The sequence below is a fragment of the Porites lutea genome, chromosome 2 (genome assembly GCF_958299795.1).
Source record: "Porites lutea chromosome 2, jaPorLute2.1, whole genome shotgun sequence".
NCBI classification, from domain to species: Eukaryota; Metazoa; Cnidaria; class Anthozoa; order Scleractinia; family Poritidae; genus Porites; species Porites lutea.
In genome coordinates this window covers 37,649,842-37,661,889 of record NC_133202.1, presented here as the reverse complement: position 1 = coordinate 37,661,889, position 12,048 = coordinate 37,649,842, and the positions used below count along the sequence as shown (strand labels likewise).

General features: G+C 37.7%; 1 pseudogene; it reads right to left on the bottom strand.

The window, feature by feature from the left end:
• Positions 1-914: 914 nt before the first annotated feature.
• LOC140926154 (phosphonopyruvate decarboxylase-like) lies at positions 915-11,156 on the bottom strand (annotated as a pseudogene).
• Between the last annotated feature and the right edge of the window lie 892 nt (positions 11,157-12,048).

The following is a 12,048-nucleotide window of genomic DNA, read 5'->3' as shown; positions in this document are numbered from 1 at the left end:
AGCTATCTGCAGTCAACTCTCTCAAAGCCCTTGTATGACACCTTTCTCTAAGTTGCACATCAGCGAATAGTTGGTGCTCGAGAGTCAGACAACTGAAGTTAGGGATGAGGTGTTAGGCCTGGAGCAAGTTCACTACATGTACATGATTGGCAAGCAATAGGCCATTTGGATGATGAAATCAGGCTACTACTGCTACCAGAATTCGTTTGGGGTTTCTCCCTCTTGTGCAAATTAGGGCTTGTGTTAATCCAACCTTGCTGAGATTACTAAAACTACTTTAACTACGAAAGGAAATACCAGATAAATTCTGGTCATGGTGGTGACATAACACCATTGTGCAAATAGCCTATAAACCCGTTCTGACCCCAAAATCATGATCACCGAGTTACTGTATTTGTTTAGATATTAAACCAAAAATTATAAACACCTAAGGCTAATTACAATTATAGTACAATACATATGATTTAGTGATGATTGAGTCAACTGCTAAGCCTGGTTTTATATGATGATCACTTTGATCACTGGAAGTCAGCTATCTTTGCAATAATCATTGCATCCATTACAGAGCCTCTGTATGGGTACCTTGAGGATGTAGTTTCTGTCAGGCCTCTTTCATTAGTTTTTCAACAAAATCGTCACATATCAAGAATTGATTTGCGGCATACTGCAACTGCCAAGCTCCAGCAACCAAGACAACAACAAAGGAAACAAGAAAATAATAATAAAAAAAAAGCAACAGGTCTAAACTGAACATACAGCACACTTTTTTCTGCTCGCCAAAGAAAATACTGTAATTCAAAATTTTTTCAAGTGCTAAGCTTGCTACTGTTGCTACGATTGTTGAATTTATAGAAACCAGCTTTCAGCTGTTGATGATGTGTTAAAGGTATGCACATGAAGTGTGCAAACAGTTGAACAGCACATCTTGATTGATCATTCCAAGGGCTTTTTTCTCCTGAAAAGCCGAAAGCATTCTTTCTCGCCTAATGATCATACTCAGAGATACAACAAATATCTTACTAATCTTAGGTTATGGGACCCTATTTCTTCCTCTGGATTTATGACCCACACAACTGGGCCAAGAGACAGAGGGAAAAACTTGGTCCATTACTCATAGTTCAAATCTTGAACTTCCTTAGTGAGAGGCATGTAAATACCTGATATTTTGCAATTCTTGATTCTGTACATGGCAAAACCCAAGTCATTCATAGACCTGATGGAAAAATACTCAGTCTACCATAAAGAGTTATTGAAATTAGTGGTCGATAGCTAGGAAGTGCATGAAGTCCTTCTTATTTTGGATTGGAGATCTTGTTGGTCGCCCCAGGTCTTTTCTTCCACCCTTGTTTGTCTTGATCTCCAGGAGGACTGGACCCTCCAGGCTTCTCATGAGTTCAATAGCTTCAGTTATTTCCTCTGGTTGTTCAGCTGCTAATACCTGAACAAAGAAACAGAAATCAACGAACCATCTTATGAGTTTTACATACACATGTGCATAATTTGAGAGGAGACCATTTAACAATAACATTTAATTTAATATTTTAAAACCTAAGCTTCAAAAGTAACCCATTCGCTCCTGGAGATTTTGCCGAAAAACGCGTTTTGAAGCTAGTCGAGTGGTTTTCTGGTCACTGTCGTGCTATAAAGAGCTAAAACTTACCACAAACCGGTCTACAGGTCGTACACTTGGCGGCCTTCTGATCCAGATGCAAAATATCAGCTTGCGAAGTTCGGGCATGCGCAGAAAGCAAAATTTCGAGATAGTTTTTGGGTTTAAAAGTGACACAGCAGTCTTGACTTTTACTTTTCGCTTTCTCTCCTCCCTTCTTTTTTCGCTTTTCTTGCCTCATTTTTTTTTTCTCTTGCTGGGCATTTAGTAGGCTTGATTTTGGTGGGAAGAGTTTTTAGGAAAGCTTTTAGGATCTTAGGATTAGGTGAAAGGAAAGGTAGGTGGGTAATGGAACAAGATTTTCATGGAGATTTTCAGGTCCTTGTCACGTGGTTTTTTGCTTCTTTCTCCGGTGTCCTTGACTGAATTGTGGTCATTCTGGTATGGTTTGAAAGATCTCTTCACTCTGCACAAGTTACCGAAGAAAGTTGTCCTTGACCGTTAAAACTGATGACGTCACAAAGGGTAGAAAGGACCTGGATCCGCACGGGCGGTTACGGGCGGTTCAGGGGTGAATGGGTTAAACAAAGGGACATGCAAGTGGGAGTAAAGAAGGGATGTAACATCCAAAAAAATTTGAATTTGGGAAATTGTGAGATTGATTGGTATTGTCAGAAAGAACAGGAAGAAAAGTGTTCGCTTGCCAAAAATAACCATTGTGCAAATTGGTGGTGAGATGGAAGCGACGTTATTCAGCCTCTAACGCCACCAAGGAAATCCTTCTAAATTTGACCTGGATTGTATGCCTTGCAATCCAAGCTAATTTTAAAATAATTTGTATTGGGGAGGACTCATCAAAGCATAACATCCCTACCCCCTACACCTCAGCACCATTTTACAATAACCCTGTGATTTTTTGGCAAGTGGGTAATCATCATTGTGTTCTTTCTTTGACAATCCTAGCCATAATCCCATCATTATTTACATTAGTTTGGTTTTTGTGAAATCATCACTCCTCCACTCTGCACCCATATTTTGTGGGTGTTTTACCTCTGTTAACAGCCTCAGGGTGCAAAGAAAATCATTTTTCAGCTTATGCAAAAACCATTTGGGCAAGCTGAAGCTAGCATTTATATTTACTAGCCCAGACATCATTATATTTCAATTAGCCCAAAAAACTTCTTGACTAGCAGAATTGATTTCAGTTCAGACTTCTCTTAGTCGAATTCCTCAAAAAATATCACTGGCCCATCGGGCAAGTTAAAAACAGTATTTACTAGCCTGATAGCAAAATCCACTAGCCCGAGGCTATTGGACACTACTTTCTTTGCATGCTGAGCCTAACAGGAATATCATGTTACCATTATCATTAGGTATAAAGTTAGTTCTTTTGCACTGTCCTGTTAATTCCCTGATCAGTCAAGTCCGTGTGATTTGATAAAACTGGTAGAAGAAATAACTCAACTTAAAAATTAAAAAATAATAACATTTTGTACACTGCATCCTCAGACTTACTGATCTATATCCACATGCTTTGCCGATTTCCAGAAAATCAAAAGTTTGACTAAAACCAACTGTGGGTTGTCCTCCTACTGAATCATGGCAGCCATTGTTGATTAAAATGTGTTTGAAGTTTGGTACTTCACTTTGTCCAATAGTGGCAAGGGCACCCATGTGCATGATCACCATCACCATCAATGCAAAATACCTTACCAATAAAAACACAACAGTAACAATTTAGACCTCTTAAATAACATGTTCCTGCTATTTATTTAGCATCAACTACATGTACCAATAACCAAAGGTTGGGGAGCGAGGGTGAGATGAAAGGTCAAAACCAGTGCTCAAAAAATTCCTCTCCAATAACTTTCAAGCACTTTATTTGATTTACCACAAAATACAAATAAGAGAAAAAACAAGACAGTTAAAGCAAGTAACTTTCAGGCCTTCTTATGTTTCAGAAGGACAAGCTGAAAATTAAAGTTTTTTTTTTCAAACCATGAAAACTCTGTTGCTGCAATAATGCTGTCCTTTACTAATGTATTTTTCACATGATAGAAGGTTGAAATGCACACGATAAGACTATATGTGATAGAAGGTCCAAATGCATGACATCAGATGAGATGAAAGTCCAAAGCTTTTTTCAACAAATGCTTTGAAATAGATAATGAATGGCAGAAAGCAGACTGTACATGTATTACCTCTACTGGTAACTTAGCAAAAGTGACAGAATTTATTTTGAAGAGTGAAAATTCTATGTCAAAATATTTATTCCTTCAGCCTTAAGTAATTCAAGTGCTACTGAGCAGAGAAAATAATCATGATACCTGTCTTTTGGGTTTAAACTGGGCAATACCCAATGCAATAGCTGATGCATGACCCATAGATCCGACAGTCAAAAAATCCTTCTCATGGCCATGACCCTTGGCAACCCTGTATTCAAAGAGCTCCCGCGACAGCATGCCAGTTGTACCAACGACCACATCACGGTCTTTTAGGGAATCCACAATGACTTGCAAGGCTCCTTCCCTGTTCAATGGGTAACTAACCAAGAGAAAAACAAAAATGATCACAAATTGAGTACACTCAATTGACAATAGGAGAGAGTAAACTTCACTCCCAACTGATTTTTGTTAAAATTAAAATTTTTGTAATAGAGCTTTTCTTTCAAATTTTTACCAGTAGAATGCCAAAAAAGAGTTTGTATATATGTAGGTCACACTGAACTTCACATCAAAATCGTTTCAACCTCAGAATGCTGATTCTAACGTTGACTTCCAAACCCCAATTAGTTATGATCATGAATAATTAGGGCTAAGAGAAAAAGGATAATTTGTGAATCAAACTAGGCTGAAACCATTTTAAGTTAAATTTCATTTTGACCTACTGCAACATACAAGTGTTCAATAGTTGGCCTCTAAATGGCTGTTGCAGAAAGGTAAATTTCAGCCTTATATGAGATGTGCTTTAGTCACCAGACTGCATTTGATGACAGGACGCTGTTGCGAAGAGCTTACTAAATAAAGAGTAAATGTACCTAGATTGACTGTTAGGACAAATTAATAGTTTGTGAAGAGAGGTTGCTGAATGAGAGGTTTAACTGTAACATATTACGCAGCAGGAGATATTTTGGGGAGCCACCCCCTTGTCACCTTCTTTTTGGACTGCTATTTTTCTTTCACCATATTCTTAAAATAAAGCCAAGAAATTAATGAATCAGATGCATGATGGCTGCTTAATTGAGGTGAAAACAATAGCAGAACTGTCATTGGGATGGCCAAAAGGTAGTACTTTTTAGGTAGTTTTTGTTGCTGGAGATTTATTTTGGCAATTTTCAGACGGTTGTGTTTAGTTGGAAGTACAACACTTTGTTTTCTTTTATTAAACTTAACTTTTAAGGGGGGACACCTTTTTGTTGACCATAAAAATATGTAAATTCAAAAACTAGATACAAAAAAAATTACACACACAAAAAAAATGGAAAAACAAGACAAAATTGCAAAAATGCCAAATAATAAAATTTTGTGTCACACGGTGATTTAAATTTGTAACTTCCTGTTCTGTAGGTTCCAATAACAATTATCATACTTTAAAAAAATTGAAAGTTAAAGTACTAACAGATTTGGCTCTTTTTCAAGCTTGTATGGTAAGAAGTTTTGCCTCCGCACTAGAAGACAGTAGGGTCCCTTAGATGTTTCCATATGCTTTCTGGCAACATACAAAGCCTGAAAAAATGTCAAATAATGTGTCAGTCAGCAAACATCATGGCAATCAACAGTTTTCTTTCTTACATTTTAAGTCAAAGTTTACCTATGTAAAATAACTGAGTACAATAAACAAATTTTACCATGCAGTTTGAGTAAATAAGATTAAAAGAGGTAGGGCGGGCATCAAAGAAACCTTTTCTCAAACCTTACATTAAATCCTATAATGCTGATGTGGAGAAGAATGGTTAACAGTAAAGAAATTAAAGGATCTCTCTGGCCACCCCTGTATACATATTCTCCTGATCCTTGCATTTTATTATGATGCAAGAATATCACTAACAAAACTCACAGTTATGTTTGGCAGATATCACTTCTGACACCAGTAACAGACCCCTTAGAAACCCCTTTTTAATGAAAGAATGTGCAGCTTTTTTTTGTTTTTGTTTTTGCTGTTACATACTCTTCAGATAAACTTTATTTCAATTTCTTACCTGTTCAGCACCTTCCTGGTAATCAGGTAATACTTGGAAAGGAATACCACACGATGCTGAAAAAAAAAAATCACAAACAAAAACATCAAAAGTGAAAAGGTCTGCAGTTCTGTGATTCAACAGTTTGTTCAGTTTTACAAACACTGTCACATTAATTATAGTAAGAATAGTGGGGTACAATGGTAATAACAGCTTCTGGAAAGTATCTCCCAAGCTGTTCAAATTGAGTTCTCATGCATGTAAATGAAAAGGGTATTATTTACACATCTGCCCTTACTAAAAAGTTATTATAACGCATCAATTTTCAACTAGTTTGTCACTTAGCAACTCCGGGAAAGTATGACCCTCCAGAAAGATGGTAAAAGACTCAGGTGTAGTGTAAAAAAATATGAGAAAACTGTAATTTGTTTTCAGTGAACAAGTTACTGTGTTCAGTATTCTTGGAGTCTGTACACCAGTTAAACCATGTCACTAGCACATAACTAAAATGCTGTGGATTGTAATCAGCTACCAGCATTAATTTTCAGTTTTTTGCCTGTGAAGTTGACATTAATTTTTTGTACCCTAACAATTTCAGGGCTTCTGATATTACACGGAAAAAAAAGCAAAATTTTGCGGGATTTTCAGGGGCAAATTCGCGGAAAAATCCGCCGATTTCGCGGTATTTTCGCGGTATTTCGCGTTTTTTAGGGAATTTCGCGGGTCCGCAACCGCGCAAAATATCAGAAGCCCTGCAATTTAAATAAACCTGACAGTAGTAGCCTCTTAAAGCTGCTAATCTTGAAAGTGAGGAGAGTCATAGCATTAGAAAGGTCTTAAAATTCTGATAATAAGCCGCTCTAAATATAAGTGCTCCAAATTCAAACTTTAAAAAAAGCCTTGTATAATGACTTCAAACTTGGACAGAATACAGTAATTTTGTAGGGTGACATGTACATGGATAAAGAGAAGTTAGTATACCAAGTATGCCAGGTGTAGCTTGCCCTTGTATCATGTGCTGTGGTTCGTCTCTTTTTCCAGGCTCTCCTCTCCACCCTACTAACAACAGCATGGGGATGCTGTACACATTTGGCACAGCTAGGGACATCAGAGGATTGACTATGTTTCCTAGTCCAGAATTCTAGTGGAAAGAAAAAAGCTAGGTTCTAATAGGACAGTGCTAAGTAACTAGCATTTATGACAAACTGCTATAAAATGACAGTTACATGCTAAGAGTGGCCTGTATATTATACATAAATAAATGTACATATGGCCATTACTTGTAAACCGTTTACTGAAAAAAAAGCAACAACACCCCTAAAACCACTCCATTCCTTGACAGTTATTACTCACCCCCCATAACTATTTTTTTTATTTCCTCTAATCTTACATCTAATAGTATGCTGCAGTTATTAGTTAAAACTCTTTAATCATTGCTTCCATGCAGAGAGACAAAAACATTCCACCGACTTCCTGGTGCACCTACAGATACTAGCAATGTTCAAACTGGTAACTGTGATGTTTCTTCCCATGATGTGAATATCCCTTTTGATATTTGACTTAAGATGATGCAATAGTCTGATACAATAAATTGTGTTACCACAACAAATTCTAAGAAATCACTTCTTAAAAATAAATATTCCTTAGCCAAATCCCACATTACTATATAATTTACAATGGAAACAAATCTAAAAAAGTAAGCCACCCTTGCTTCGGATTGTTAATTCCCATCTTATTCAATGTAGCAGACAAGATGGGGAACAAAAATTTTCTTGGTACTTATTTGTTACTATCGCCTGGTTCAGATGCTGAACTTTTCATGAGGTCGCCAAAACTAATACATTGAATTAAGTACATGAAAAGTTTGATGTCTGAAACAATTAGGAATGCCTAATTTTAATTTGGAACAGCTCAACCAATCTTCCCCCCCCCCCCCCCAAATCCAGTCAGGAATTTTGACTTTGGATTGACTAATTGAAACAACGATGATTCAGACGATAAAATTGTCATGTACCCTAATTTATATATCAAATATAAAGTATTTTGTAAGAAGTTTGACTGAAATAAGCATTTTTTTTCCTCTTGAATTTAGTTCAGCTGCAATTAAGATCGGCATATGAATCATCAATTTAGCCTTAATTCGAATCATGAAAAGTTTGGCATCTGAACCAGGCCAGTAGTAAAGTCTGGTGTGCCCGACAAGCAAAACATGAGATCTCCCCAGCTTTGAACACAGTACAGTCTTGTCGAACAAAGTTATAAATATAATAATTTTTATTGCTAATTATTTTGTGGCCCTTATATTACGATATGTATCGTATTGTTGTGAAGTATTTTATAGGTTGTTTTTAGTTTATTTCATGTTATACTTGAAGTTTCACATGTGCTTAGAGTTTTGTTGTTATTAGGTTTGAAGATTAAGGTTAATCGGTGTTTGAATCAACAGGTTTTTCAATTTTATGACCTTTTTTAAGTAGCTTTTTTAACACGTGTCATTTATTAAATCTGAGTGTCAGTCCATGAAGGGGGCACGTTTTGGGATGATTACTGACCTTGATTGTTACCTACATCAGATCACACAGTTCCTGTTTTGGTTTAAGGTAGAGCCTTGTTAGTTTAGCTATCAAGTTTCCATTGGTTTTCTAGTACTTGACATTATTAAGCTTATAAGTTTGTTTATTTCACTTTGGTCATCAACAGGAAATTAGTTTAAGTCACTTAAGGAAGCAAGTTTGTAACTCTCATGGTCAGCAAGCCCAAAGTTGTACCCACATTCACACATTACGTCACTACATTCACTACATTTGGCACAGTTTTTTTGGTAGTGGTGTGGAGTTGGGATGTTGTAATTATGTTAAGTAGAGCTTGTTATAGCCAAATTTGTTGTATCACGCTGCGCGTTTTTCAAACTTCGAAGGAGATTTGGGTTTTTCTGTTCCGTCAATCATCTTAGCAGACCTCTTAGGAAACATATGTTTACTTGTGATTGGTGCATTTCGATCCACTTGGTTTGTTTCTGTGTTTCAAGGTTCGCTGCTTTTGATCACCCTGTCTCACACTGTTTCAGGCAATGATCGAAAAGTTTTCTTCTAAGCTTTTTATGATCTTTCTTATTCTTGTCTCTTGCAAGAATAAAGCAATGTCTGCCTCCTGCCCTCAACAAAAATTCCACTCATCATCACGATTTCCTTCGCTTTTCTTGAGCAGTTTAGGGTCATTTTCAATTTTGTTTTAACGGGCCAAGCTGGGTGAGTTGCCTTGCATTGTGATTTGCATTAACTCCACCCCCACTCAAACGATTGACGGTACAGAAAACCCATTTTGAAGTTTGCAAACTTGCAGCATGATACAACGAATTTGGTTATAAGTGATGCAGTAGAAGAAAACATATGAGCTGCTGTGAAGAATAAAGAATACCAAGATGCAAACTCAGATACCTGGTACCTCTAAACCTAGCGAGCAAGGCCCTCGAACATCCCACAATATCACAGGAAATTGTATCATTGTAATAATGAGATAGGATATTCTTGAGTTATCTTATGTACATATGTATGTATAAAGAAACAAAGGGCAAAATCAAAGAAGGAAGAAAGAAATAGCTGATCACTATTACCTGAAGATAAACCACCCCTGCTTTTCCAGTTGCCATGTGATAACCAGCGGCCAGAGCAACCACCTGTCCTTCATTACTTGTTATGACATGACGTGACTTTGGAGTGACAGCTGTCACATAGGCACAAAAGTCTTTAAGCAGGGAGTCAGGGACCCCACAAAAATAATCCATGCCATGCATACACAAGGCATTGTAGAAGTCTTTTGGGTTTAGGAAGTCTCTCACTAGCTCAGTGAATTGACCTGCATCTTCATTCCGTGCCTTCTGCTCAGTGACCTACAAAATGACGTGTGGTTCCATAAATTATCCAAAAACACTCAAAGGAGGGTCAGTACACACTTTGAGGAGGCAAAGGGTATAAATTAAAGGCAAAGAGACGTGGTTGGCTCAAATCAATAAACTCTCCTCCATGAGGGAGTAAGAAATTTTCTGGATGGAGTACAACACCATCAAGAAACAGAGTAAAAAAGCCAAGTTTCAGTGTTTTGGAAATCTGATTGGAGTATTAAAACGGTGAAATTATTTATTAATGCCCAACCAACCATTACCTTTTAAAAAAGGAAATTATGTCTGAGAATCATGAGGTGAAAAACTCTGCAAAGCCCTCTTGAAACTGTATTATTTCGTAATTCATTTGCGAGTTCTCTTGCACGACGTTTGTTTTTCACGGAAAATTAACATAAACGAAATGCTGGAAGAGACGTAAAGCTTATAATGCTTCAGTTAATTCTTGCGAAGGACACGCGATCATCAGCTGTTATTCACTGTCACACCACGATGTCAAAGTCGATTCTTCATTGCACACGGAGTTTCTATATTTGAACGTGACTCGATTTTATTTTCTTTAAAACGTTTGTAAACCAATATGTCAAGCGTCACACATGACTGCCTTAGCACAAGAAATACATGTATAAGTTTATACGAATACACTTCTAACTGACTGTTTTGCAATTCAACAATTACTCGCGAGAGGAGTTCAATGAACATTGGATAATCCCGGAAGCGAGCCAAGTTTTAAGGCAAATCAGGAATCTGTGACTAATGGACGAACCCAGACTCACTGTGACTAAATATCAGTTCATGGAAAAGCAATCTTGAAAGTTTGTAATGGTATAAGATTAAATGAGCTAATTAAAATGCATACTTACCTGAGTCTCTGGATTAACCACCTAAAAATGTCACAAAAAATACAAACGAGTTAGCCACCGAAACATAAGCGCAGGCTTAACACAATCAAGAAACAGGAAAAGAAAAAACACCACAGAGGAAGCTTACACCTGAGGATTTCAAAGATCCCAGTGACAAAGAACGCACCCGTGAAACAACCTGCGAGAAAAATATCAAATTATTTTTCCTCAGTTTGAAGATTAAGGCCCCTCATATCGCACGATTTATTCCTTATCTCATTTGCAGTGCTTACGTTGGTTGTAAGAAGGGGTTTAGGGCGGCGAAAAAGCGCAGAAACAAGCGAGACACTAAAGGCCACGTACACGTTGCAATACACTACACAAATTATGAACGCTTATAAGAACCCAACGCTAGTAACGCTAAAAAGTAAAATTACGACATATATTGTGCAAGAGCATGGATTTTAGACGACGCCAACTGACCAATCAGGCCACTCCTGTTCCAAAATAAAAATGATCATGATCAGCACATACGACAGAGCCCCGACAGAGCTCTCAAAATCCACCGTATGCGACATTGAGAAAGCTGTTAACCCCAGAAATATTTATCCCCTCATTTATGGATGTCATTGTGTTGCCAGAAGAAAGCCAATGGGAATATACTAATATCTGCTATGCAAAAGGATCTGAACTCAAACAAGAACTGGGCAAGAACTGGCGAGTCAGTTCATGACAGAGCAGTACGTCTTATGTATAGCGCATTGGTGGCCAATTTTTAACCGTTTTTAGATAACTTTGACTGAGTCTCACCAGGCTAGCCTGGGTGGCAGGCGTTTGAGAGGGAAGGGAAAGGGGATTTGAGGCACATGGGAAGCGGGAAGGGCTCGCGAGGAAGGACGGAAGGGAACCCTTGTCTCTCGCGCGTAGTACTTGTTAAGACAAAAACCACAACGACAAAAAAGTGATGGTCAGCTGGATCTTAAGTAGACCTGGATCAGTAAAATCTTCAATATCAAATTTTAAAATTAAAACAGTAAACTGATCCTTACGGCAAGAAAAGAGATAGAAAAAATGAAGACAGCAAACCAAAGTAAAATGGTGAATTATATCTGCCCGATATTTCGGTTTGCAACACAAACCTTCAACGTCTTCAACGGAGGCTAAAACAGTAAAATGAAATCTTCCCGTACGCTTGCCACGCAGGCTACACTTAGCCTTTTTTATTGTCACGCAAGAAGAGCATTGCGTGACGAGAAGGCCTCAAATGACATAAGGAGATTGTTCCGTGGGATGCCTGTGGCACTCCCACTTCAAAGCCGACCAATCAGATTGTACAAAATCTGTATCGGTTTTTAATCGATTTGCTTCCTCTGAAGAACGTTGGAATCAGAATTCCTTGCCAAATTTGTCGCCCTTGAATTTTTCCACTCGTGGTTTAGGATGGCTTGTTAACCAGCGAAATCCTTCGGGATACTGGCAAGTCACGAAAGGCGACCTAAGCCAAATTATTTCTTTCCTTCAT